Source organism: Pinus tabuliformis, chromosome 5_1, assembly GCF_031772625.1.
Source record: "Pinus tabuliformis cultivar Carrire ecotype Pingquan chromosome 5_1, CPIR1, whole genome shotgun sequence".
In the NCBI taxonomy this organism is placed as follows: domain Eukaryota; kingdom Viridiplantae; phylum Streptophyta; class Pinopsida; order Pinales; family Pinaceae; genus Pinus; species Pinus tabuliformis.
The window spans coordinates 481,145,474-481,172,655 of NC_142305.1; the positions used below are offsets into that span (position 1 = coordinate 481,145,474).

Below are 27,182 nucleotides of genomic sequence, written 5' to 3' on the forward strand. Positions count from 1 at the left end.
ATTATTTATTCCTTTTACTACCTAGGAACCTAATTTCTTTTCCATCATTTTATGAGTGTTTCCTCTACATATACAATAGATCTATTATCCTTCTGAGTTATCCTATGCAATAATAGTCTCATGAGTTGTCATTTCCTCTACATACATAATGGTATCCTTTCTACGTATCTTCAACAACAATGGTTTCCGAACTTGAACTTGAACCTAAATTATATGACATTGGTTCAATTATGAAAATACAAATATGTCCACTTTTCTGAACATTATATTGGAGCCATCAAATGTATTCAATCTATGTTGATTTTTTGGAGTTCATATAATATAAGTAGCTTGTTGTTGGCTTTTGCATACTCTTAGTTTGTGATGGCTACATTGTCTTCAATAGTACTTCATTTAAGGTCTCAACCAAACAAACACCAAATTGGTGTATGAGACTCCTTTGTTTATGGGACAATGGACCCACTCCGAGTAGGAATTTGACTGTGAATTCTACATGTGTGTACATACTCTACCCCTTATTGATTTGAACATGTGACCTTTTACGTGGAATATGTTGTATCATTAATTGTAATTTATTAATTTTGTTAATTGATAATGTGAAATGTTTATAATATCATTATGCCCTGAATTAATTTGGCATTTATTTTCAAAAGTACTCTATATTTAGTATTTAAAAAATATTTATCAAATGATCTTTACCAAAATCTTGTTCAAAGCAAGATTTATATGTAATTTGTTATTGTAAAATAAGAATATGTATACATGATAATATTTTATTTATATATTTCCAAATTAACGTTATAATTAATTTAGTATTTTAAAATTCTATTAGTTATGAAATTCCAACTAATAGATCATAATTCTTTTATATAAGTTTCATTAGATATCCAAATTTACTTTAACAATAATGTAACTCTAAGAAAAATACATATAAAATTCTGCAAAAATAAAATGATAAATAAACTTAAATATATTTTTTTTAATTATATTATGTTTTAAAGTAGATTATTTTTGTAACCATTTATTGTAACAGCCCCAAGTTAAAATTTCATGTAATAAAAGTTAATAGAGCTAAAATAAGACCACACGCAAAGGGACACTTATTCTAAGCTGAATGTTGGGCAAAATATCCTAGTGGGTATCACTTGCTGTGTTTTATAGCTAAGGGAAATTGACAAAGGAAATGACTAAGGCTTTGGAAAGGAAAAATGGCATTATGTATGAAAATAATGGAAATTAGGAGAAAATGAAGGTGAAATGTCATAGGTTGTATGTGAGGAAGAAAATGAAGGAAAATAAGAGAAAATTGAAGAAAATAGAGGCCTCATAAATAAAAAGGCTTCTGGGGATCAGTTGGTACCTTTTTGTCAGTTTAGTTTTAGAATTAGCTTCAGATAAGAGAAGATCACCAAGAGGGGAAAGAAAGTAAGCAAGCAAGGAAAGGAAAGGAAAAGCAAGGAAGGACAAGGAAAGCATAGAAAGGCAAGGATAAAGCAGCTTCAGCAGGAGTACTTGCAGGTAACAGATTGCATGTGTGATTTCCTAGTTGGTTTTGACATGCATGGTATGTGCATGTTGTTATATGGTCATTTTGTTGTCATTAGCATAGATTTTGCTTGGATTAATAGTGGATTTTAGCCTAGCCTTTCTATTTCTGGATAGCCATGGTATGATGGGATTGTTCTTGGTTTGAGATTTATATTTATGGATGGTTTTGGAATTTGAGGTGTGGTGGTCTCAGGAAAACTACCAAAGGCCTAGGAATCCCTTGGTCGATAATGGTGGGATACATAGTAAAGCCTGAGGGTGGACACAGGAAAATTCCTCAAGGATGGTGAAGAAATTTTGAGGCATGCAACATCGGTTCGGTTTTGTGATTTCGACACCAATTTAGGTGTGATCACGGTATGGAGAGGGTGGAGGTGGTTTAACCTTTGGATTCCCTTGGTTTTCTTTGGATTGGTTATCCCATGAGATCCCATGTTCATGCTTGGCATATGGAATGAGGGTGATTGGCTGAAAAAAAATGGAACGTGGAAGTCTCGAACTCGGTTTGTAATTGCATATGGTTAATAAAAGCTAAGTTTCTCTTGTTTTTGGTAAAGAAATGTATTGGTTATTATATGGATTTAATGGTTGTTCTCTTATGGTTATATATATGGTTGTATGTTGGTTATAAGCACGGTTATATGACATTTCTCAATCATGGCCCTATTCATGTTTTTTAATTGTAACAGAATAAATAATGAATGCAAGACCCAATTGATGATATGAAAACTAATGTGATAAGGTAGAGACCCTTCTTGTTAAACCTCAGTTAAGTTTTCAGTCCCTTATGTTCAGACTTGCATTCATGACCTGTCGATTTCATATCTACCAAGTGTTTGAAAAAATGTCAGTCCTAGTTGGGGATGGTCAAGTCAGTCCTAGCTCCATTTTAGGCTTGTAAGCATTGTCTTCATGTATTTTATGAGTTCTATAAGTTTCATGGATTTATGGGCAGAGGATTAGCCCCAGCCCTAGAAAGTAGCCTTAATTTCCGCAATCACTGCTACAGACGCACTAATGTAAGACTATGGGAGCGACTGGGAACCCATAGTCGCATGGAGGCCTTGGAAAGGGAGTGTCTGAGACCAAAGGTTAGGGAAAAAGTGGGTTGTCTCATGGGTTGGACACTTATAAGGGTTGGGTTACTCGTGGAGTTGTGGTACCTAAGGGAGGTTAGTAAGGTCTTCAGCTATCAACACCATTTCCCTACAGTCATATAGGAGGTTGATTCATATCATAGTGACCTTCAACTCATGTTTACCTTCGGCCAATCGGTGAAAGTGGGTAAATGTGGGAGGAGGAATTACATTTATTAACTATAATTAATATGAACTATCAAGGCCATGTGTAACCTTAACGAGGAAAATATGGGTAGTCGACGAAGCCACCGTCCTCGCACGTATGGTAAGGATATCAAGGTGGTAGTGCGAATGCACAAAGTTAATGTTAATGGAACTGGGCCAAGTGACACCTTATTGCAGTGGTTAAGGATCTGTATTTTCTCATTCTCAGGCATTGGTTTACTGGTTTTCGTCTATGATATTGGTTTTGTGGTCTTGAGTTGCTCGGGGTTGCTTTAGAGGGAAGCTATGCAGGTGGGCTACTTAGGTGCAGTCATCTCCCTTCATGTCATTTCCTAAAACCTTGGGTATGTTATTTCTCTTTGTCCTTTTCATCGCATGCTCTCGCATCCTTCATGCCTGTGTCAATTCGAAAAGGAAGGCTTCATTATATGGGTGCTACAAGCCAGTGAACTATCTATCATGAATTATGGAAATATATCGAAGGGTTGTGTTATGAATTTTCTACATTCTATCTCGTTGTCTCTATTCTCCATGGAATTTTTCTCTCCCGCATGGGAATGTATGATCTTTTTGGAGCTTGGAGTTCTCAATATGCTACATGTTTGGTTGTCTCTATTAGCCATATCCTTCACTTTTTTTCTATGAAAGTGTGGATGAAACAGGGTCTTATGCATCTAGTTCTTTGTATTTTATCCTTGTGTTTGGTCTTAAACGGGCTCGGGGAGCCTGCGTCTATAGTTCCTTTCCTTGGGAAATTGACTTGTCTTATTTTCTTTGCAGTGATTGGGTTAATGCCTAATGTTCAGTGTTTGATGTCATTATTTTGTGTACACCTTCCAGGTATCTACCATCTATGTAACGACTGAGAGTTGAGAATGCCCAGTTGCTTCATGTTCAGGATTTTGGTTATATGTTTCAAGAGTCTCTTCCAAACCATTGCTTTACAGGCGGATTTCATAGCTCGCCCCACCTCAGGTTCTGAATCTTCGGTAAGAGGAGGAAGTGGACACAGAAAGAACGTGGGACGATGCAATGTCAACAATCTAGCCTAGCCCCATCAACAGAGGGGTTGGGGTTGCAAATCGGCAACTCAGATAATCCAAGATGTCGCCCACTCTTACCAAATAGGAACCCCTTCTTAGGTTTGGCAGTTGATATCGAATTGGAAATCAAAGCTTAATCAATAGGCAGAAATGGAGATTCACTTTGAAGATTGGAGAGACCTAGTCCCGAACCTTGTCCACTCCAGAGGCCGCACCTCTCAATATAAGCAAATTGTCCACTTATATTGGTTAATGAAGAACATTTTAGCCAAAGCCATTATGAACCCTCCATCTGGCCCCTCTAAGCCTAACCTTGGTTTTCAGGATCTTCAGAAAGAATTTCATACCTCAGAATGTCCACCTCAGCCGCATTGAGAAACACATTTTGTGTCTTCCCCAGTATAAGTTGTCAGGTTCAAGTGTGAAATATCTAGCCCCTCTGGATTCCTAAAAAGAAATGTAGAAATTATGACTGCAAATTAACCTGATAATGCAATATAACTAAAGAAAAATACTTTAATCTACTTCTACAATAAAACTTGCGGAAGCTTAATATATTTGAGAAAGATAAAGCAGAACACATATAACCAAAAGAAGAATCAATACACATGAAACGCAGAAGAATACTCAGGGGAAAGCCTCAGCTAAGAACCCCACTATCTGTATTATTATACAAGGTGGAAATACATCAAGATTACACAAAGTTTTAGCTTTCACAACTAGCCAGCTCTCAGTACAATCCTCATAGATGCTCACAGGAAAACAAGGCTTCTCACAAACCTTCTCCTTAGCCCTCCAAGCCTCTTATTTCCTTGCGCATTTTATTTGGGTGATCCTCCTGTTACTAAGTGTAACACTAATCACTCACACTGATCTCACACCCTGTAAAACTGCACAATCCTCAAGGAACCTTCTCCTTCTGCATGGATGAATTTCCTTTATAGGAAAACTCATGCAACTGATAGTACAATGTCCCTGTCTTTAATCTCAACTGGGTCTTTCTCAGAATAGACATGCAAGAATTAATGATGAGAGAATCTTCAATTATCTGGAGTAAACTAGTTGGATGCATGCATGCATTAACTGATTGAACTCACAATTAGCTCCTCAAACAGTTTGGAACTAATCTATCTAGACTTAACTCAGTAAACTGAGCTAACTATTTACAACTCAACCTTATCTCCTTAATTAAGGGATAATCTCCTTAATTTAAGGGATAACTGTTGAATGACTTCACAAAGACTTCTAACTTGAATTTCTCCAACTAATTAATCCATAATGAATTAATTAATTATTTCCAAGCAACTGGTGAGACTAAATTCGAATTTTAATTCTTAATTTTAATTCAAGGACAAATTAAAATTGGAATATATTGGATTATATTTTTATAATTTCTTGTTTCTATTTTTAACACTCCCTCTCAACAAGAAAGGAATTCAACTCGATCCCGATCCTGAACCTTTGGAATGTTCTGCATGCAACACTTCACTCTAGTGTTGATGCTCTAACAACTCTAGAAACAAAAAAACATCCAACCTAAATCAGTATGATGCATCTGTCATTAAAGTCTCTGACTGTTGATGCTCTAACAACTCTAGAAACAAAAAACATCCAACCTAAATCAGTATGATGCATCTGTCATTAAAGTCTCTGACTGTTATTACCTCTGTTAACTAAAAACTCTGACTGCATGAATCCCACTGATTCCTCCTACTACTATGTGCTTTGGGCTCTCATAGCAAGGTACGATCCATGAGATAAAACCTCTCAATGGATCCTGCCTCTGCTGACTTGGCTCGAAATTTCCCCCTACTGGAGGTCTCTGCATGAGTGGATGCCTCTTATGAGCCCAAAAATGAGTAACTTTATGGGCTCATTTTTCCTATTATTCTCGATTAATCCACCATTCTTCATAGTTTTGTGCATGCTTTTGAATATATTTATGTTAATTGAATGAATGAGAAGAGTCACTTGACCACAAAGTCTAATATGTGCTTATTTCAGATTTTTGGACATCTTTTGGACCAAGGTCAAGCATTTATGAGAAAGTTGACAGCTAAATACGAAGGAACAAGGCTGAGGATTTGTAGGAAGGGTATCTCTTACACTAATTGACCCCTTCCTCAAGTTCTCCACCATCAGCTCGAAGTTCAACAACCCACCAAAGATGATTTCAAGGGGCAGTCGAGCAGGTTTTGTGAAGTGGCTGATTAATTGTAGTCTTGAGCAGCCAAGCTCCTAAAGTTAAGGAGGACTGTTGGGAGTCCTCATGTTGCAAAAGTAGGAAGGCTTCAAGCCTTGGTAGTTTAGCTATTGAACAGTTTTTTTCACACTTTAGTGTAGCTCTACATTCCTGCTCATTTTCGAGCTCTTGTTGTAAACAATTTTGTGACATGACTATTATTTTTTGAGTAATGGAGATGAATTTCGCTTTGCACCAGCTCTGAGCTTTCTTAGGAGGCTATAGCTCCTGGGGTTGGGCCCAACCCAAGTGCCAGTACCTCCTCTGTGTACTTTTATGTGTTGTCCTTGCAGTCATAGAATAATCTATGTTATTTAGGTTAAGATCTTGCTTTGTTACATAGGTTGCTTTTGATGATTAAAATAGCTTTTCATACTTCAGGTTGATTTGATAGTTTGGTAATAGAAAAGATCTGCAAAAATGCCATCAAGCAATCCTTGATCTCACCTCTCCCTCCTTGGGACCATGAGCTGAGACCAAGACCTACTTGCTGCCACAAAAACATTGTTTTTGCCTTTCAATGCAATTACTAGTGTTAGATTTTGAGTTGGAAAAGTTGATAACAGTTGTACTTGCATGTTTAGATCTGTTCTTTCTTAGTTTACATCACTATCTTGCATGATTTCCTGTCTATAAACTTCAGTTCATCATGTTTCTGGTTTTTAGGTCAGATTAGGTCAAAACAGATAGATCTCTGATTTTTCTAGTCTTTGTTCGATCAGTTTTGGAAGATAGTGTGCAGAGTACCTGTAATACATTCCTACCTACCCTTCCTCCATCATCTGACTTGTTCCAACCCCTAATCCAATATTCCTTTGCTTCATTTGCCACATTTTCCCAATTTTCCCTAATTTCTATATTTTTGTGCAACATTGCTTTCTCCATCCTTGAGTAAATCCAACTATCTTCATCACTCATGAGCTTCATTTACCAGGTCCCACACCTCTTAAAACCCTTATCCACCCTTCATTCCCACTTCCCCACCATTTTTCCTCCATAAATCCTCTAAAATCCTCTTTCGGTCGTTCCGGTAGAACTTCCTGTAGAACATCCTGTAGAACCCCTGCAGACTTCCTGTAGAAGTTCACGTTAGCAGTTTTCCGAGATCTGATCGCTGTGAAATTCTCTGGAAGGGTGCCAGGGACCTCTTAGGCCCTCTTCTTACCTTCCCAACCTCCTGCAAGTGCCCACTCCATTTCCTTTCGCCAATCAACCTCTGCATAGTCAAAAACAATTAAAGCACATGCATAATAATTCTGCAAGATTACTCAAAAATACAAAAAGATGTTTTTTTCCAGATTTTACTTCAGAAGTAGCTTAGTCACATGCACTTTACCTTTCCAAGAGTCAATGGCATCCATTTCCACAGCTTTCATCTCTTTTCTTGCACCGGTAGGATTAGTCGGTAAAACTAGGGTTTGCTAGGGTTTGCATTTCCTTTCAGCTTTCATCTTCTTTTTACAAGTAGACTAGACTCTTTTGAGTTAGCTTTCATCCATCACAGTTAAAAGATTCTTCTAAGAGCTCATAGAAGTTGGCTTAAGCTCCTAGCGAACTTGTGCCAGCTGATCAAGTGACAGCCTGCGGTAAGAGCTAGTACTTGTGCATATAGCACTGTCGCTTCCAAGTTTGTTACGAACAACCGGGTTGATAAAAGTAAAGTAGGGAGTCCTAGGAGTTGTCGCATCATTGCTGCAATACTGGAGCTCGCCATATTTTTGGCGCCATTTCCAGGGAAGCATCAAAGTATTTGTGATTGTTGCTTTTCTTCTATTCTCTACTGAACCTTCTGCTAAGTAGTTTATTTCAGCAAGAGTAGAGTAGTTGTTTCATTTCCATTCTGCAATTTTATTTCCGTAAAAGTAGATTAGATGTTTCCTGCTTTCATAGATTAGCATTTCATTTCTGCAATTTCAATTCTGCAAGCGTAGCTTAGCATTTCATTTCAACAGCATAGATTAGTCATTTCTTGCTTTCATTTCAATTCTACAAGGTTTATTCTAGTTAGTTGCAATTTTTTGTTCAATCAATTCAGTTTTGCAGGTACAAGTAGAAAAACACAAAAATTAACCAAAAATATTTTATTTCATGCCTCGTAGGAATAGAGATAATTCAGGAAAATTCTTACCCAACACCCCCACCACATCACCGAGTCACCCTTCTCTCTTCTTCGATGGAAGTGATCCAAAAGAACCTATAGGTGAACCTCCAAAGATATATGAAGATCCTATAACAGAAGAAGAGAAAGAAAACATTCCTCCTGAGACCATGGTTAAACACAGAAACGGTATAGGAGATGAGGAGAGAATAGAAGGTACCTTTCCCATCCGAGAGACCAATGGGGACACAAAAATGAAAAACATAAGTCCCTCAGCCCTACCTCACTTCCATGGATTGACCACTGAAGACCCTGATACCTTCTTGTTTGAGTTTGTTATCCTTTGTCGAACTTATGACTATGCAGAAGACGAGCAAAAGTTGAAACTCTTTCCCTCTACCCTCAAGGATGCAACACTACGCTAGTTCATGGGGTTACCTAGAAATAGTATCACAACTTGGGCTCAGATGCAGCAAGCCTTTAACAACAAATACCAGGATTACTGTAGGTCAAAGGAAACAAAGGGAGAAATCTTTCGGATGACCATGGGAAGTGATGAATCTTTAGAAGACTATGAAGAAAGGTTCAAATTCAGTTATTAAAGGGCCAGGTGCACACTTGACCCCGAATCTCTGAAGCTGGTTCTGCTCCGAGGAGTCCCTAAATACCTTCTAGATACCCTCCATTTGTTGGCTGGGGGAGACATCTACCAACTACCTTATGATGACATAAAGACTGTGTTTAGAAACCATTCTAGGGCAGCCTGAAAAAGAGGTAGGGGGAGTCAACTTTTAGCTAGCACCACCTTATCCAAAAACGAGTTTGTAAACCAGATGGAAGACCTCAAAGGTGAGGTGAGATAGACCATTGCCATGCAAATGGACACCTTCCAAATCCAACAGAAACAAGAGGAAGATGAGAGGGCTTTGGCCATCTTTTGTCCCAGATGTACAAGGAATGATCCTAGGAACGAGTGTCCAGTGCATTCCGTAGAGATATGTTTCGTTTGTGAGGCAGATCACCCTACAAACCAATGCCCAACCTTACTCGAACTTGAAGCTATGTACCAAGGGGCTAATGGAGCCACTGAACCACTCTACTTCCTAAACCAAAGGAGGCCACATGGACCCAGACCGTACCAGCAGGGGATGCAAGGGACATCCCAGAATTATTACAACCCCAACCAATCCACTCACATACCTTCTTGGGGTCCCCCTGCTCATCCTTCTTGGTCCGCACCCCCTCCTTGGTCATACCCATCTCAATACCATACTCAACCAGCTGCTCATTCGTTTCATTCTCATGTTCAGCCACAACCTCAGTGGAATGCACCCCAACAAGGTTGGAGGCCCCAGTACAACTCTCCTCCCACTATTTTTCCTCCACCACCTACTCAACCACAACCATTACCTCCTGCTCCTCCAAGACAACCCCAAATGCCTGCTCAACCGAACCTGAAACCCAATAATAGACAGGCCCAGCAGGTATATATTGGAGAGACAACATGCCCTACCTATGCTATGGAGATTCAGGAGATCAACCTACGATCTGGGAAGGTCCTCCCAGATATTCAACCTCCTCCTAAGGAGGATGAGGAAGAAAAATAGGAAAGTGAACCCAAAGCCATTCCACTCTTTCCTGAGAGACTAACTGGAACCATGCAACCAAACTCAGAAGAGACTGAACTTCTGGGAGAACTTAAACAGTTATGTGTAAAAATACCACTTATCCAAACCATAAAAGATGTACCAATCTACAACAAATTGATCAAAGAGAAGTGTTTCAGGCACCCAGGGAGGCGCAAGAGAGATGCCCCAACTATCAATGTCATAGGTCAACTGTCCGACCTAATGTTGGGACAAGTAATCTGTCCAAAATATCTGGACCCTGGGAGTCCTGTAGTCAATGTCCACATCAATGGCACCATAATCCCCCACACCTTGATTGATCTGGGGGCTGCCATTAATGTGATGACCAAGGACACTATGCTCAAACTCAACCTTCAGAGTTCCATACGAAAGACCTCGACAGTACTGCAGTTAACAGACCGCTCCACCGTGACCCCCGAAGGGATTTTGGAAGATGTCATGGTCTCTGTTGATTCTTGGGAGTACCCTGCGGACTTCTTGGTCCTTCAGCCAAAGGAAAAACTCACTGGATACCCTCTCATTTTGGGAAGGCCTTGGTTAGCTACTGCAGATGCTTACATCAGTTGTTGAGCTGGGAGCATGACCATTAAGAATGGGCCTATGTCCAAACATCTAGTCCTATATCCTCCTGCCCAACCTCTACTAGAACATGGCTTACCTCTCTGGTTGGAGGAGGAATATGAGGATGAAGTTTACTCTGCACCATTGTGCATAGTCGAAGCCACCAAGGGAGGTCCTCAAACCGAGGATGACCTTATCAAAAATTTGATTCAAAATCCACCTCCCAGTGTGCTGCCATTTGAAGAGTCGGTAGAAGACACCTAAGCTAGTGCTTTAGTGGATCTCTGTGTGACTGATCCGACCTCTCCCCGAGTTAAGAATGTGGAATTTGGCCCTGAAAGAACCTTGAAGATCAACTCATCCCTATCCCCCTATCAGGAGAAAGATCTGTGTAGCTTATTGAACAGCCATTTGGATGCTTTTGCGTGGAGCTATAAGGAGATCAAAGGAGTCCATCCTTCAGTCTATACCCATCACATCTACATTAAAGAGGATTGTAAACCAGTTAGGTAGCCTCAAAGGAGGATGAATCCAACCCTTAAGGACATTGTCAAAGAAGAACTGCAAAAGTTGCTGGATGCAGGATTCATCTACCACATCTTTGACAGTGAGTGGGTTTCTCCTTTGGTGCTTATGCCCAAGAAGAACAGGAAGTGGAGAATCTATGTAGATTATCAAGAACTTAACAAAGCTACCAAGAAGGACCATTTCCCTTTTCCTTTCATAGATCAAGTGTTAGATGGCCTAGCAGGGAAGAAGTTCTTTTCCTTCCTAGATGGGTTTAATGGGTATAATCAGATCCAAATTAGCTCGGAAGACCAAGATAAGACCACTTTCACTTGTCCATGGTGTATCTTTGCCTACCGGGTCCTTCCCTTTGGGTTATGCAACGCTCTTGCCACTTTCCAGAGAGCAGTATTGAGTATATTCGTTGAGCTGGTTCATGATTCAGTGGAAATCTATATGGATGACTTTACTCCTTATGGGTCCAACTTCCAAGAAGCATTGACTAACCTGGGAAAAGTTTTAACCAAGTGTATTGAAATGAACCTGTCCCTCAATCCTGAAAAATGTGAATTCCTAATGACTGAAGGGACCGTGCTAGGTCATACAATTTCTCAGCAAGGATTACAGGTGGATCCCAACAAGATTGCTATCATCCAAAGGGTTCCACCTCCTCAAAAGATAAGATATGTTCATAGTTTTCTAGGCTTAGCAGGATATTATAGAAGATTCATTAAAGATTTCAGTAAGTGTTGAGTCTTGAAAATGTCATTCATTTCCATTACACTTTCACTATTATTTCCATTATATCACCTCCATTTCACTACTATGTCACCACATTCATTATCATTGGGCCACATTTATGTTTTTCCAAACTTTATTAATTCTAAAATTTTTAAGTGAATTTGTGGTTAAAAATTAGAAAATAATGTGCATATGCTTATACCTAACAAATAGGTTGAGATTGTTGACATGTGTAGGTTGAAAGGAGGCTTCTAGAAAACCCTTTTGTGGCACTCTAAGGCCAAATTCAAATTTCAGTGGAAAGAATCATGGGATCATGAGGATATGTGTCACATCTCCTAATTATATTGTAACTCTAAGAAGACATGTGTCTTATCAGTTCCTATTTTGAATAGGACTCTAGAGGTAGAGGGAGAGATTCATGGACTCTCATTAATGAGATGGCTTCTCATCTTTTTGTATAAATAGGAGATCTCTCTCCTTCATTTGTTAGTTCTTAAGTCTTAGTTTGTTAGTTCTTAGGCTTGTTAGCTTGTGAGATGGTTTTTGAAAGCTTTGGAGAGCTTTGTTGTACTTTGTAATTTTGAAGAATTTGAATAAAGCTTTGATGTTCTCAACATGGAAAGAGATGTGAAGTAGATGTCATGGAGCATATTAGACTGTAAGGTAGAGTAGATTTCATTTTGTAATTTTGCTTTGATTTCATTACGTCATTTGATTGCTTTCAAGTTTGATAGATTAGATTTTTCATTCATGCAATTTTAATTCATGCAAGTGTGTTCAACCGGTTGATTGTAGATTAGTTTTTCTTTATATGTTTTTGCATCAACTAGTGACATGAGATTAACCTCTTTGTTGACTTTTCTTTTCTTAGTTTTTTTAATTCCAGTTCTGTTTTGATTTCAATCTTCTTTACTTGCTTTGTTAGTTAGTTTAGATACTAAATTGCTCATATCATTAACGGTTACCTCCGAAAGCCATAGCTAGACTACTGGCGAGGGATTGAATTATGAATGCGTAATTTGATTTTAGTTTTACTTTTCTACAATTAGATATTAAATTGCTCATATCATTGTCGGTTACCTCCGAAAGCCATAGCTGGACTACTGGCGAGGGATCGAATTATGAATGTGTAATTTGATTTTAGTTTTACTTTTCTGCAATTAGATATCAGATTGCTCATGACATTGATGATTACCTCTGAAAGCCATAGCTGGACTACTGGCGATGGATCGAATTATGAATGTGTGATTTGAGTTTAGTTTTACTTTTCTGCAATTAGATATTAAATTGCTCATATCATTGTCGGTTACCTTCGAAAGCCATAGCTGGACTACTGGCGAGGGATCAAATTATGAATATGTAATTTGATTTTAGTTTTACTTTTCTGCAATTAGATATCAGATTGCTCATGACATTGATGATTACCTCCGAAAGCCATAGCTGGACTACTGGCGAGGGATCGAATTATGAATGTGTAATTTGATTTTAGTTTTACTTTCCTTGCAAATTTTTTTTCTTTGTGTGCAGTAGCTTAAATCGCTTTTCTATATTTAGACAGCAGCAGAGATAATAGTTTCATGATCAGTAGTTCATTATTTACTTGTTTAAATATTAGCACATTTTCCATTCTTGTTCAAGCATTACTGTCATCACTAGTACATTCTAAGACCTTCTGAAGTGTTAAGTTCTGGAAATCATTATAGAGGACATAATTGCCTTAAAATCTGTATCCATACTTGCCTTCTAGAGACTTAGGAATAGGATTTCCATTTGCATTAGACACTTTAGAAGAGCAACAAGAACAAAACCCCAAAAGAAAACAAAAACTATAAAACAACGAAGTAAGAAAAAGGTTAACTAAGCACATATGGTGCACCACACTTCATCAGTTTACGATACCTAGATTGATAATTTATGTAGAGAAATTTAAGATGTTAAATTGACTAGGCATTTTGACGTCGTTGCCGGGGAAGTGTAATTAGGAGACCTTATTTCTTACATCTAAAAAAAAATTAATAATTCTTGAGTATGCTCTCCTCCTGCACTTTGTGTGATCTGGAGGATCAGAAAAAGGATTGTTATGTTAAAAGAAAAAAATCTTGAGTATGCTCTCCTCCTCCACTTTGTGTGATCTGGAGGATCAGAAAAAGAATTGTTATATTAAAAATAAAAAATAAAAATATAACAAAAAAAAGGAGACAAAATAAACTTCATCATTTCAATTGATTCAAAAAAAAAAATAATGAAACCCAACTGCTTTGATAGGTTCAACTGTCCAAGATTGACTGGTTATGGTTTGTAGTGGTCCTCAAAACATTGTATCCTGTTTTAATAAGGTTTTGCAACTTAGCTGCGAAATGTAACCTGATTCCGCAACTAGTTGAGAATTCCGTAGCTGATTTCAAGGTTTAGCAGGTTACAGGCGTCCAATGAAGAAACCGACCACATGGGCATCTCCAGAATTGTCCCGACATGGATCCTATCCTACTCACCCAGCTCAGATCAATAAAAAACCAGCCTAAGACCTCAGTCAAAGTCCTGTTTTTAGCATGTTTTCTTTGAAGACTTTGCTGCCTGAAATTGAAAATCATTAATCCTTTTTATAAAATTTCACAATTTCAGAGAAAAAAAGGGAAAACAATCTATGGCTATCTTGAATCCTAGCTTTCACTGTGGCCTCAGTAGAAAATCTACATTCCTTCTTGAGCTTTGGTCTTGAAACAAACCTGCAAAAACATTTAAAAAATCAAAAGTGCAAATTCAACATATCAAATTGCATGGAATGTTGTAAAGAAAATAAGATGAGGCCAATTGAAATAAAAAAAACCCCTTGTGTGGTTTTCAAAAGAGTGTATATGGCATCCAATCTATGTGGAAATTTTTTTGAAACCTCCCAATGTCAAAATCTGAAAAAATCTGCATATACATTGATTTGATGTTTTGGCCTCTTCATGATTTCATTTCAGTGCATCCTCAGTCCTTTGTAAGCACTCCATTTGCATTCATTTGGACTATGCATCTTACTCATATAGGAAGCTTTGGGTTTTGGAAAGCTTTTGGAAAGCCAATAGAGGAAATTTCTCGATAATAATAGAATCTGAAACCTATGGATGGCCTACATAAACTGTGCAAATGGATTAAAAACAAAGACTTAAGGCGTGCCGCAGTCACCAATACTCCTAGAGAAAATTTTGAGCTCATGATCTCTATTGAAGGCCTCATAGACTTCTTTGAGTTCTAGTTGTTGGCAATTCGCTCACCATATTTACTATTGATTGCATCTGAAAACAATCTTTCTTTGAAATCGATTTTACAGAGAATTCCACTTCACGAATTTCATTTATATCCTTGAAGCTAAAACCAAATTACATGTTTCAACATTGTGCATACTGCCGTTGTCAAATAAATATGTATCGTCCTACCTCTCAATTCAAAAATTTTATAGCCGAATGCAACAAATTCATAAAATGCAAAACAGTAAAAACATTCACTTAGAAAAACGTAAACAGAGAAAAACGTCAAACTTTGAGAGCACGATTTGGCCAAACGGAGGCGAATTTGGAAAAACTAAAACATCGGTTTTTTCGCCAGTAGGGTCAATTAGATAACTTAAAGACGGTTTTTAGAAATTCGTGGCAGTTTGGAATATATACTCGGTTCTTTGGAGTGCATTTTTGCTTGCCACGTGGAAAAAAAAAACAGAATTTCAATTTATGAACTGATAGTTTGATGTTTTATTTAATTCAGCTATCTGAGGTAGGGGATTCAAATTTGGGTATCAAATGTGCGGTGACATTCAACTCCTGGTTACAGGCCTCCCGTCCTTAATGAAATCATACTTCATCACACGCTTGTTAATAGCAATCCTAATTGAAGACGGCTTTGTTTAGTGAGTAACTCCATTACGTGAACCGGTTGGATACGGCTCTTCACAGCCGATTGATAGACGTGGCATGGAGCTTTTTAGCATTTAATTTTGACTTTAATGTATAACGACACTTCTCCAAGCACCCATCTAACAGCTATTCCTATGACTCGACGTTTTACTTGCTAAAATATCGGCACAGGTGTTGATACTCATGGATTTTGTCTCCATTGACAAGTTCTGTGTACGTGTTTAACTTTATTGTGACGTGTTTGGCAGTCTGACCATACTTTCAGCCCAAAACTTTGCAATGAAACAACCTCTTTCAACCTGTAATCCCATGAAAAGCATCGATCAAGCTCATCTTTATCAAACTACACTTACAGCGAGGGTGGATTATATGCTCTGGTTTTAAGTAATTTGAGTAAATCAATAATTAGCATATGGCTGAATCCAGTTTCTAGAATTCCTTTAATCAGTGGCCTTGAGAACTATGCCTTGGTACCAATTGATATTGCTACTAATCATACAAAAATTGGAGGATTGTGTGCTGAATTTCAAAACTGATGGTTGACTGTCTTTTAGCTGCGGAATGCAGCGACTTTCCGCAACTGTTTTTTTTTAACTCTAGGCTGCATGTGTCATCAAGCAAAACAAGCCACATGGGTAGCTAGGAAAATGTCAGTGTATGGATGGTGTTCTATTCATTTGATCTAATTCGATGAAAAAGACCCCAGTCAAAGGGAAGTCAAGTTGTGTGTTATCACTAAGTCGCCACACTAAGTCGCTGCATGTCAAGAAAAAATAATAATTTTGAATCAATGAAATGAATAAGTTATTTGTTCACTTTTCTTAAGGTATTTGATTAATTTTGGATTGATGATGAAAGATGAATGGCTAAATTTGTATTCAAGATTTTTAGCTACGAAAACCGTGCACATTCTGCAGCTGAAGTCCAATTCCGCAGCTGAAAAAAACCTTATTGTTCAAATCAGCATAACTTTTTCATACAAAATCAGATTTTGATGATTTAAGTACCGTTGGAAAGATCTCAACAAGATCTACACAATGAAAAATCCATCATTAGAGTTTGAAATGGAAAATAATGAAATAAATTGCTGAAAAGAAGCAACATTCAACTTGGGGCACCAATTCCAAAGCAAGTTTAAATTCTTTTGATTTTTCCTTTCAAGACTTGTTTCATTAATACAAATTCTTAGTTTTGTGTATAAATATCACAATTAGAGAGATTGATCACCTCTTTCCTTTGATAACTTTACATTCCATTACAGAAGAAGTATTAGTTCTTTTTGCAGGTTCCAGGAGGAAGGACAAATGACTACAAGAGAATGGTGTCTCTCTAAGAGACCAATTTGTTTCATAGGAGGATGATCAACAACAAAGAGGAAATATGCTGATGTAAAATCAGATCCAAACACTTGAAAAACTTTCAAATACTATTGTCTCCATCACATCCATACCTCATAATAAATCATTCATCTCATTTTCCTCCATATTCTCCATTTACATTCACATACAATTTCCTTCTCTTTTTGTCTATTCATAACCCACAAATAAAAGCAAGAGACTCATTCACATTCTTATTGCCCATTGCCATTTCTATTCTCCATTGCCATCTTCCATTTTCATTCCGCAAATAAGCCCTGCTTCAATGCAAATTATTGAGTCCATAGTCCTTTGAGTCTAAGTTCCTTGTGAAGACACCTTGAGGCTTGCATGTCTTAATGGAAAGTTCTCATGCTGACAAACAATGGGAATACATTAATGTCCCTTGTTTGTCAGATCTTCTAGGTGACTCGACATCGGCAAAATCATTCACACCTAGAAAGATGTGTTTGGGCATCTTGACTCTCATTGTCATCAATGGTGAGAGTTTTCGTGTTGACTAGTGGCATCCACTAATGGCCACTAAGTCAACAATTTCCTACTATGTTCGATAGCAGAACATCTTTTCACATAGTAGGAATTGTGCCAATGAGTTTTGAAGACATGAAGACTATTATTTTTGGAGCAGATTCAGCAAGTTTTAGTAGAAGCAATAAAAAGTCATCTTAACTCTTTATTCGTGACTCCTCTTGTTCCGCCACTTGAAGAAGAATATGATCAGAATTTTGCAGCCACCACACATACAACTCATCCATTCCAAATGGTAAGTTAAGGTACGTCATTTTCTAACTTTTTACCATATAATTCCATAAAAAGCTAGAATGATAATTGTTGGAAAAATATTTCTCTTCCTCATTTCATAAAATTGCTAATACCATCAGTTGGGGGGGGGAATACATTCATATTCATATCTTGTCATTTCCATACCATACTCAGGAGCCCACATACTTCCAACATATATTAACTATTACATTGTTATTATGAGCATACAGTGGCTTCTGAAAAAGTGCTTAAAGGATAAATTGGATACAAACAAAATCATGGTTGTCACACAAGAACCAACCATCATGCAATCCAATAAAGATATACTTTGCAACAATAATCAAAATATCATTATGCAAAGTTCAAAGATCAAAATAGAATGCAACAACAACAACAAAAAAATTGGTTGTAACACAAGAACCAACCATGTTGCAATTCAAGTAAAATACTTTGCAAAAATATGAAGTTATCAAATGATATCATTCAAAGTTAAGCCAAAGCTCAAGGATCAAAAGAGTTAATGTAATATATATTGCATGAGGACATGCAATAGCTTTAGTTGGGGGGTATGTTGAGTCTTGAAAATGTCATTCATTTCCATTACACTTTCACTATTATGTCCATTATATCACCTCCATTTCACTGCTATGTCACCACATTCATCCCACTTTCATTATCATTGGGCTACATTTATGTTTTTCTAAACATTATTAATTCTAAGATTTTTAAGTGAATTTGTGGTTAAAAATTAGAAAATAATGTGCATATGCTTATACCTAACAAATGGGTTGAGATTTTTGACATGTGTAGGTTGAAAGGAGGCTTCTAGAAGACCCTCATGTAGTACTCTAAGGCCAAATTCGAATTTGAGTGGAAAGAATCATGGGATCATGAGAATATGTGTCACATCTCCTAATTATATTGTAACTCTAAGAAGACATGTGTCTTATCAGTTCCTATTCTGATTAGGACTCTAGAGGTAGTGGGAGAGATTCATGGACTCTCATTAATGAGATGGCTTCTCATCTTTTTGTATAAATAGGAGATCTCTTTCCTTCATTTGTTAGTTCTTAAGTCTTAGTTTGTTAGTTCTTAAGCTTGTTAGCTTGTGAGATGGTTTTTGAAAGCTTTGGAGAGCTTTGTTGTACTTTGTAATTTTGAAGAATTTGAATAAAGTTTTGATGTTCTCAACATGGAAGGAGATGTGAAGTAGATGTCATGGAGCATATTAGACTGTAAGGTAGAGTAGATTTCATTTTGTAATTTCGCTTTGATTTCATTATATTATTTGATTGCTTTCCAATTTGATATATTATATTTTTCATTCATGCAATTTTAATTCATGCAAGTGTGTTCAACCGGTTGATTGTAGATTAGTTTTTCTTTATATGTTTTTGCATCAACTAGTGACATGAGATTAACCTCTCTGCTGACTTTTATTTTCTTAGTTTTTTTAATTCCAATTCTGTTTTGATTTCAGTCTTCTTTACTTACTTTGTTAGTTAGTTTAGATATTAAATTGCTCATATCATTGATAGTTACCTCTAAAAGCCATAGCTAGACTACTGGAGAGGGATCGAATTATGAATGTGTAATTTGATTTTAGTTTTACTTTTCTGCAATTAGATATTAAATTGTTCATATCATTGTCGGTTACCTCTGAAAGCCATAACTAGACTACTAGCGAGGGATCGAATTATGAATGTGTAATTTGATTTTAGTTTTACTTTTCTGCAATTAGATATCAGATTGCTCATGACATTGATGATTACCTCCGAAAGCCATAGCTGGACTACTGGCGAGGGATCGAATTATGAATGTGTGATTTGATTTTAGTTTTACTTTTCTGCAATTAGATATTAAATTGCTCATATCATTGTCGGTTACCTCCGAAATCCATAGCTGGACTACTAGCGAGGGATCGAATTATGAATGTGTAATTTGATTTTAGTTTTACTTTTCTGCAATTAGATATCAGATTGCTCATGACATTGATGATTACCTCCGAAAGCCATAGCTGGACTACTGGCGAGGGATCAAATTATGAATGTGTAATTTGATTTTAGTTTTACTTTCCTTGCAATTTTTTATTTCTTTGAGTGCAGTAGCTTAAATCGCTTTTCTATATTTAGACAACAGCAGAGATAATAGTTTCATGATCAGTAGTTCATTATTTACTTGTTTAAATAGCAGCACATTTTCCATTCTTGTTCAAGCATTACTGTCATCACTAGTACATTCTAAGACCTTCTGAAGTGTTAAGTTCTGGAAATCATTATAGAGGACATAATTGCCTTAAAATCTATATCCATACTTGCCTTCTAGAGACTTAGGAATAGGATTTCCATTTGCATTAGACAATTTAGGAGATCAATAAGAACAAAACCCCAAAACAAAACAAAAACTATAAAACAACGAAGTAAGAAAAAGGTTAACTAAGCACATATGCTGCACCACACTTCATTAGTTTACGATGCCCAAATTGATAATTTATGTAGAGCAATTTAAGACATTAAATTGACTAGACAGTAAGCTAGCCTCTCCATTGTTTGGTATTTTGGGGAAAGATGTTGAGTTTACATGGGCTGACAACTGTTAAGAAGCTTTGGATGCGTTGAAAGGTAAGCTAGTAACTATCCCAATATTGAGAGGTCCAAACTAGGCCCTACCTTTCCACATTCACACAAATGCCTCGAACAAAGCCATAGGAGTAGCCTTAGGACAAGTTGAAGAGAAGCTATTGTATGCCATATATTTTTTCAGTAAAAACCTATCCAAGGTAGAGTTAAACTATACTGTAACTAAGAAAGAGCTCCTAGCTGTAGTCCATTCCCTAAACAAGTTCAGACACTACATCACTAGTTATCAAACATTCGTACGCACTGATCATGTTGCAATTAGGTATTTGATGAATAAACCTGATGTAAATGCTCGTATCATTAGATGGTTACTTTTATTGCAGCAATTTGATTTGACCATTGTTGATAAGCCAAGTAAGGAAAATGTTGTTGTTGATTTTCTATCTAGACTAGATTTGCCTGCAGGTGAAGAAGGGATGGTGGATGATCAAATGTCAGATGAACACTTCTTTGGTATTTTAGTACTCTCTCCATGGTTTGCTGATATAGAAAATTACTTTGTTTCAACACAGTTCCCACCACACCTATCCTCAAAAGAGAAGAGAAAGTTTGTGAGGAAAATCACCCCATTCACTTGGATTGGGGGCAACCTGTTTAAACTTGGCCCAGATCATATTTTGAGGCATTGTGTCAGGGAGGAAGAAGTTTTCGACATCCTCCTAACCTGTCATGATGGGCCCTGTGGAGGCCACTTTGCAGCAAAAAGAACCGCCTTCAAAATTCTATAGGTAGGCTACTATTGGCCCACTCTTCATCAAGATGTCAGGAGATACATTAGCCAATGTGACTGATGTCAAAGGATGGGGAAACTGAATCCAAGGGATGAAATGCCCCTCCAACCTCAAGTGACTTTCGAGCCATTTGAGAAGTGGGGCATGGACTTTGTGGGTCCTATCAACCCTCCTTCAAAACAGAGGTCTTACATCATTATGTGCATATATTACCTGACAAAGTGGGCAGAACAAAGGCAATCAAGGCAGTGACAGAAGAAAATGTAGTTAGGTTTTTGAGGGAAAATATCTTCTACAAGTTTGGCTACCCAGAGAATTAGTCACAGATCAAGGAAGTCAGTTTACCTCTAACCTGATTGAAGACCTGCTCACTCATCACAAGATTAAGCACAGAAATTCCACCCCTTATCATCCGCAAGAAAATGGACAGGTGGAAGTCACTAACAAAGCTTTGAAAGAGATTTTGACTAAAGTGGTGAGCAACAGCAGAAAAGATTGAGCAGATCGCTTGGTTGAGACCACCTGGGCCTATAACACTACTTGGAAAACTACAACAGGTTTCACACCCTATGAGCTGGTCTACAGGAAGAAGGCTTTGTTGTCCATAGAATTTGAATATAACACATTGAGGTTGGCAGCTCAGCTAGACTTAGATCTCAGCGATGCACAACAGGAAAGATTACTGTAGCTGAATGGACTAGATGAACAGAGAATGCAGGCCTTTCTCCACTCAGAGATGGTCCAACTTCAAAGAAATATATGGCATGACCGGCACCTTAAATAAAAGAAATTTCAGCCAGGAGATTGGGCGCTGTTATATGATTCAAGATACAAGGATTTCAAAGGAAAGCTGAGGACAAGATGGCTGGGACCATATATATTGGAGAAATGAAATGACAATGGCTCAGTCCTTATCAGGACCATCGATGAAGAAGCCATCCTCATGCTCGTCAATGGGCATCGATTGAAAATCTACAGGAAGCCCCTTTCTAAGCAGGAGTTCATGGAAACTCTGGATAAATCAGTGTTGATAGTGGAGCAGATCTCTATCTCCACTCCACCAACACCTTGAACAAACAAACAAACAAAAAAAGGAAAAACAAAACAAAAAAAAGGAAAAGAATAAAAGATCCTTGGTTGAAAACCTCTGGGAGGTGCCCAGAGTAGACAGTGAGGGTGAAAACCTCCTGGAGGCACCCCAGCTGTCTCAGACTAAAAAAAAAAAAAAGAGAGAAAGAAAAAAGAAAAACAAAATTTATGTTGAACAAATTGCAGGTTGCAGGAAGGACATTGCAGGTTAGGAGGATCGCATAAGACAAAGACAAAGGTCAGCACCAAGCTGCAAGCATCCCTCACAATCCATTCCTCCATGACCACCGCCCTTTCCTAAGATTTGGTCTCATTCGGGCTAAGATTTCACCTTCTACGGGAATTTTTGTGTCTTCTACAGTGAGTTTTGTGTCTTCTACAGGAAGATCCTGTAGAACCTACAGACCATCCAAAATCGATCTCAGAAGAGGATCCGAAGGTTTGGAATCTGCCCATGAGGCCTGTAAACCTCCCTGCTTCCATCCATCACCATATGTCATTTTTTTTCCATCTTTGTACACCTTCATTGCACTCATTTTTTTTTCCTGCACAGTCACACACAGAAATCATGTTTTCTTCATACTGCCAACAAAAACTTTTTAATGACAAATCAAGCAACAGTTTTTCATTCACCATACTTATACCCTCCATCTAGACTCCTCATTAGCAGAGACCCTCGTCAACAGTATATCCCTGCTCATTCTAGCTTGCATTCCAGGAGGAGAAGTAGCTACAGGACATCCTACAGGAATCTTGTAGCAACTGATCCCTCTGAAAGACATACTCCAGAGACAGGGACAAAAAAGTATGGCAGAAGAAACATGCATGGAGCTCTACTTGAACATATGAACATCAGCAACAACCAAGGCCAAGCATGCAGTGTGAATGTAGTAACAGCAAACGAAGGAATGGGTTCCAAAACCCGAAATCTGCATAACACGGACGCGACCACGCAGGTAAGTGCCTAAACTCGTTCTTCAATTGCATAAATTATATTTTAAAGCTGCATGACTATGGGAATGGTTCAGATTGAGTGGAATCGCTGGCTAGTCAACTAGCTACCCTCAGCCAGTTACACATCCTCGTGGAATCCAAACGAGTTCCATTAAATTCAAAATTGCCGATTGGATGTGCAGCGAGCACGTGTGGAGTGTCCATTCAGGGAGAAATCGTCAGGACTGGTAGTGGTGGCGGCAGATAATAGGAGAAAGGAGGTGATGGTGGTCAGAAACATGTGGGAACATTATGGCTATGACTTCAAATCAACAATCCGGTCCGGCCACCTCATCCCCTCACACAAATCACGCCGCAGTTAAAAGACGCTCAGTTGAAACATGCACCACCCTTTCTTCATTCTGCACTCATGACGTTCTCGACTAGAGTACACATTCACCGCTTCTAGAACAGTTACCCAGTCGTCCTCCACTAGTTTTTCTGCCTATTTTCGAAAATCTCCCGCCTATCAGGCTTGGTCAGAAGCACAGTTTCATTCTACAGGAACCGGGAACCATCTACAGGAAGGGTTCTACAGGAAAGGTAAAGAACAGCTCTATGGAGAGGAAATTCAGGATTTTTGTCAGAATTCAAGCCCAAAACGAGGTAGGCTCAGGAAAACTCATATGTGCATGATTTGTTTGAGTAAGTCGGTAAATTGAACACAACAGTAGATTGAAAAAGAAAGTGGAAGTCTGCCTGTGCATTGAAAAAGTGAAAGTCTGCCTGCATATTTCCCTGAGTCTACACAGTTTATTTTTCTCTCTGCATTTGAAATCTCCCCATCCTTTTTCAAAATTCTCCTGTAAGAAAGATACATGCAGCAATAAGGGCCAGCCTGTGTGAGTGTGTGAAAAAACGACTGTGCCTATCTATCTATGTGCTGAGAAAAGAACCTGTGCCCTTATACTCTGTTCTGTAAAAGAAAATCTTTTCATAAATAGACAGTCAAATTCTGGGTGATAGTAGTCTTAAAACAGGAGAATTATTGATACTTGATATCATAAGGAACACACAATAAATTCCTTCTTGGGTTCAGAAGAAACCAGATTCAGCTATCCTCTATTGCAGTGATTGACTGTTTGATTTCCTGAGCATTTTCGTTTCTGGTTAAAACATAAAAAGAGCACTCAACAACATGCCAGGAGGATTCATAAGGAAAGAACCCTCAGACTCTAGCAAGTTGCAAGAGCACCCTGAGGTGGTGGACCTTTTCACTCTAGCAAATTGGATATCCTTCTTTGACAAAATTCAGGGTTATGATGAGGAAATAACTGAAGAGTTTTTAATGTCCCTAAGACCACATTCAAAGATACATGCCACAGTTAGTTTTAGGGGTTTGACCCTAGAACTTACCCCTGAGCTCATTAGTAGAATTACTGGTCTACCACTAGGGCTCCCTTGGAGCAAAGAAGAGAGATCATTGGGCCAAGTTGCTAAGAAAACATTTTTTCTGCCCAAGGAGCATCCTGTAGAAGACAAAAAGAGAGTTAGAAGGACAATTTTGCCTCCTCTCTAGAGTGAAGTTAGTTATCAAATTATGAAATATATCACATGTGAAGAGAGGTTTAGAATCAGCTATGGATATCATTTCAAGTTGTTACATGAATTAAGGCATGGGATGGACTTGCCTCCAGCTAAGAAACTGAGCATTCCATATTTCCTTCTTCAGTCCTTAATTGAATGTGGTACAAAGCTAAATGAAGGGATCCCAAATCAGTTGGCCCACTATGGGCTCATCAAACTATTGGTGGAAGATGCTTTACACACCTATATTGTCCCCATAGCTTGGGAAACCTTCAGAAATATGTCCAGGGATGATAACATTAGAACTTTAGCTGAGAACATCACCCCATCCAGTAGTGAGGAGGGGGAGCAAACTGAAGAAATTCAGAAGAACAATGATGAGGGAGCACAGGACATTCAAGTAGAGGGAAAAATAGAGGAAGAACAGAAAGAAAAAGAAGAATTTGGCAAGACTGCTGAACCTAAGACAGCAAAGGAGAAAACAGCAAAAACAGAGAAAGGGAGAAAGACAAAGGTTGGGAAGAAAAAGGCCAAGAAAGCCCAAAAGAAGACTGCCACAGCCAAGGCAGGGACCCAGAAAGAAAAGGGAAAGACACACCCTGAGATATCAGTCATACAGACAGAAACAGTGGACACAGAGGTTTCTACAGGAAGTGAGGGAAAAGAACAACAGGAAGAGAAATCCCCTAAGACGTTGGCAAGGGAGGCAGCAGTTGTGCTTGCTGCATTAAGCACCCCTACAAAACAAAAAGGAAAGAGAAAAAGGACCTCCATGTACTTCAAAGCCAAAAAAAGCACAAGGATCAAAGTAGGCAAACCTCAGCCACCGTCCAAGGAACCGATTGTCATTGAGGACTCACCCACTAAAAAGAAGCAAGAGTCTCCTTCCAAGATATCCATCACCTATGAAAGAGGAAGCCCAAAAACCTCCACATGGAAAGAGAGAATCAGAATGATGGGCTCAAAGGCAGCTCTACAACAAGATGCAACATCTCTATAGGAAACTCCAGCCAAGTTAAAAGAGACTAAGAAATTGGAGGAGAAGGTAGCTAAACAATCACAACGAGAGAGAAAAATTGAAGAAACACCTGAACCTACCCCTCAACCTAATTTGGGCTCATATTACAATCTGTTAGAGGGTGGGAAAATCATCCCACAGAAATTTGTTGTACCATTATTTTTCGAATTAGAGAAAGAGAGGATCAGAACACACACATGAATGAAAATTGCCAAATCTAAGGGAGTTGAGGACATAGCCAACATGGAGGAGAAGTTAAAAGAATTAAGGGGAGAATTGACCATGGTAAGGCATGTAGAAGGTTGCAAAAGATCCAAGTTGCAGGAGGAGAATGAGCTGCTGAAAAAAACATTGCAGCTACAGGAAGTCCACAAGGAAGATAGGCTATCCATTTTGGGAGGGCAACAGCAGCAAGGAGGACCTCCAGCAGACAAGGACACAATTGAGAAACAACAGAAAGAGGAAGAGCTACAAGCTAATGTGGAAATGCTAACGAAACTATTGCAAGAACAGGAATCTCAGGCAGCAAAAGAAATACAGTTTTTGAAACAGTAGTTGCAAGAGAAAGAGGCCCAATTGGCCTGCATGGCTAGTTGGGCAATAGAAGCCTTACAATATAGGCAACCTGCTAAATATTATGCATTATACCTTAAAGACCAATGGTTTCAATTTCAAATTAACACACTAGTGCAAAGGGGCACCATTCCATTTCAGAATTACAATCAGTTTATGTATTTGTGTGACAATAGCTCAGCTGAAGATAAGGCCAAGTTAGCATAATTCTATTTACACAACTTGGCACTTCCAAACATGAATCTATGGGACCCTAATACTACATTGGGAGATGTGCAACTCATGGCCATGGCTTCTTGGTTAAGCCATGAGGAAAAGAGGGCAGCAGAAATTAGGAAAGTTATGGACAGGGAGCTAAGTGAACCACTCATGATCAGAGCAGAACCAGAAGATCCCTCAACTTTAGTATATTCCCATCAGCACCTTGCCAACAACCCTCAGGTTCTTCCAAACTACGTTAAAAAGAAAGCTCAAGCCATTGCTCACTTTGAAGACATGGAAAGACTGTTGGGTGATAACTGCATTCATGCTTGCACAAGGAGATGGAGCACATTATCCCACAGTCTGAAAATAAGAGAGTATGACTCCCAAACAAGGATGAGGGAGGCTTTGGCAAGAGTGCCACTTTATAAAAAGTCAGTGCAAAATCTGAAGGCCAACTGGATTGGCCTAAAGTTCAATCCTCCATTGCTTTTAGGACTACTGGAAGGGGTCAAAGAAGAAGAAGAACACAAGCAATGGGAGGAAGTAGAGAGAAAAGTAGGGTTTCATGACCGAGAAGAGGACATCACCTCGGAAGCCTGGGATGTCAGAGAAGCAGTCAAAGCAATCAAAGATGATGAGCTAGATTAGTTGCTCAGAGGATGAGCAACACATTCAGCA

The 27,182-nt window shown here is 38.3% G+C and overlaps 1 pseudogene; it reads right to left on the reverse strand.

Annotated features, from left to right (window-relative positions):
• The window catches only part of LOC149165603 (leucine--tRNA ligase, cytoplasmic-like), a 99,134-nt pseudogene that overhangs the window by 42,766 nt on the left and 29,186 nt on the right, over positions 1-27,182 (reverse strand).